This window comes from Trachymyrmex cornetzi, unplaced genomic scaffold, assembly GCF_001594075.2.
Source record: "Trachymyrmex cornetzi isolate Tcor2-1 unplaced genomic scaffold, Tcor1.1 scaffold1270, whole genome shotgun sequence".
NCBI lineage: Eukaryota > Metazoa > Arthropoda > Insecta > Hymenoptera > Formicidae > Trachymyrmex > Trachymyrmex cornetzi.
The window spans coordinates 73,336-76,499 of NW_017295840.1; positions in this window are offsets into that span (position 1 = coordinate 73,336).

Sequence of the window (3,164 nt, forward strand, 5' to 3'; positions counted from 1 at the left end):
ACCAAAAAATTTGGAAATTTGACTTTAGAGACACAGCGAGATTCTTCGTTGAAAATCGTTGGTATTATATGCCAATATCTAGGATGAGTTCCGAGTTACGCATGAAGCGCATGATTTATCGTTTCATTCTTCTATATTATTTGGTGAACAACAAGGACAAATGATGCATCATGCGTAACTAGGAACGCACCCCTATACATAAATTTCTAATACATGGAGAAACGATCATTTCTAATTTTTCCATTCCTATAGGCCAATTATCCGAAGAGGCAGGTGAAGCTCGAAATAAAGAATTCAGGAAGTATAAAGGAGGACACACACGTAAGATAAATGGAATTGCAACGAAGATATCTTACATCATCTTTTAATTACTTACGATCCTCTTATTTCAAGTTTTCGACCAAAGTTAAGCGCAAAGAAAAAAACATGAATTATTACTTGAAACACTACAATTTTTGATATAATCATTTAAACGCATATGTAGGGGAGGCCGGAGCTAAAAGTTACGGAGGTAAGTTGTTCCAACGGTTATAACTTCAAAATGAAAAGATATAGCGTTGTGTTTTCAATTGTTTTCGCCGTGTGAGTTGATCATGCCATTCCGTCGTTTACTTTAGTAGTATCCTCGACAGTGAATCGTGTAGTTGCAAGCAAGGCCTAGTCACGTGTTACGTAAAGTAAATATTTTTCGGTCATTATTTTTTGGTCTATTTCAATTATTTATTATTATTATTATTATTATTAACGTCAATATCATTTATTGTTTTGTCCTTATAGTTCAAATAACATTTAAAAATATGTTACATTGGTATTTATTAGACTATTTTAATATATAAGCAGAATAATCTCACGAATTGCCACGTGTTGACAAGGGCTAGTTGTTATCGTAATTTGGGGCATATTGTTACCGTAACTCTTTGTCCCACTGAAAATGTATAGATAGTTCCTGCTGTTTTAGGATGCAAACATATAAACGAAAGACCGAAAGTGGCACTACTTCCATTGAGGTTATGTGTAAGGTCGCTGAAGTTGTTATAAGGACAGAAGATAAAAACTGCCGTTGAAGATTTTAATATCTGCTACATGACTCTGTTGAGGTTTGTTAAAAAACTGCAAGCTGGACAAGAGGCTACAGTAGGCTACAAGAAAATGAGGTTAGTTTTCAACGAGGAACAAGAAAACGTTATGGCAGAATATCTTTTAAAATGCTCTTTGATCTATTTTGGTCTTCTACAGCAAGAAGTGAGAAAGTTAGCGTAAGAATGTGCGGTAAAATTTAATCTTCAAAACATTCCACCTTTTTGGCACAAGATGGCATGACTGGCTCTGATTGATTAGGTGCTTTTTTAAAGAAAAATCAAAGACTTTCAATAAGGACTCCTGAAGCAACTAGTTTTAATCGAGCTACTTCATTCAATAAACATAACGTAGATGATTTCTTTTCCATGCTTAGTGTTATATTGCTTAAATATGATTTTCCACCATCAAAAATTTGGAATGTAGATAAAACCAGTGTACTAACTGTTCAAAAGCCAAAAAAAGTTGCTAAGAAAGGCATTAAGCAAGTGAGTTCTATAGTATCAGCTGAACGCGGTACACTAGTTACTGTTGAAATGACAGTTAGTACATCGGGAAACACTATACCACGGATGTCTGTTTTCCCGTGACTTAAATATAAAGACTTATTTTTCGATATATATGAATCACTTCATAAAACATGTGAAACCAGCTCTATCTGAGCCAGTTTTGTTATTACTTGACAATCATTCTTCCCATATCGACATAAATGTTAGTGAAAAAGCAAAAACTATCGGGGTCATAATACTTTCTTTTCCTCCTCATTGCACCCATCGCTTACAACCGTTAGAGGTCGGCGTCTATGAACCATTCGAAAGTTATTGTGCTATTGCACAAGATAACTAGATGCATAATAATCCTGGAAAAATCATGTCCATCTATGACATTCCAGGGATTGTCAAATATGCTTGGCCGTTGACATCAATTCCCAACAACATAATTAATGGATTCAAGAAGACTGGAATATGTCCATATAACATAAATATTTTTACAGATGAGAACTTTGTTTCATCTTACGTGACTGATCGTCATTTAGTTGAGAACCAGGAATCAGCTGTCATAACGCATCAAAATGCTAAAAAGGAAAACGAACCTCAACCAGGGCCCTCTAACATTCATAACGTAAAACAATTGATTCTTACTAGCGTTGAAGATCCTATTACTGATCTTTCCAGGAATGAAACAACACCAGCAACATTTTCACCTGAAGTAGTACGGCCTCTACCAAAAGCGACACTGAGACAGAAAAAATCTATGTATCGTCGTAGACGATTAGAAAATCAGCTGTCTTGACTGATACTCCAGAAAAGGAAGCTTTAGCAGAAGAGCAATCGAATAAAAAAAGAAAGAAAGAAGAAATTAATTCAAAAACTAAAAACAAAGGAAAAGGGAAAAGAAAAGATAAAGATTCAGCTAAGCGGAAGATTCTCCAAGAGAAAAAGAAAGAAGACAATATTGAATATTATTGCATTATTTGTTGTAATGCATATTCCAAATCACAGAAAATAGTAGATCGAATATATACTTTGCAAGAACTGGGCTCATTGCAAATGTATAAAAAACATAAATATGGTATCATATATTTGTCCAAACTGTGATTCCGGTGAGTCATGTGATAATTTTTGATCCTCTAGAAGGCTCATTAATTAAGTTTAACATTGTTAATGACTTATCATAAGTATAAATCTCTATAAGTAAATTCAAACAAACAATTGAATGTAAGACTGACAAAAAAATGTTTATTTTCATGTCAAAGATAACGTTTATGATTATATTATTGTATTGTTTTCATTTTCATTTAAAAATAGAATAATTTTATCGATCTGAAACTTAATATATAAACATTATTAATAAAATTTCTTATTTTATTAATAAAATTTATTTTATTAGGAAATATAATATTTCATTAAAAACAACTCTTCTTTCTTAGTAACAACTTACCCCAATGCGATAACAATTAGTTCCGCAAAGGAGTAAGAAGTTCGACCAGCCACAAATAAATGACTTCCTATCTTCTCCTTCTTGTTTTTGATTGGCCTTTGGTTCTGTAGACAAAACCATACTGGCCAATAACAAATGGAAACCAC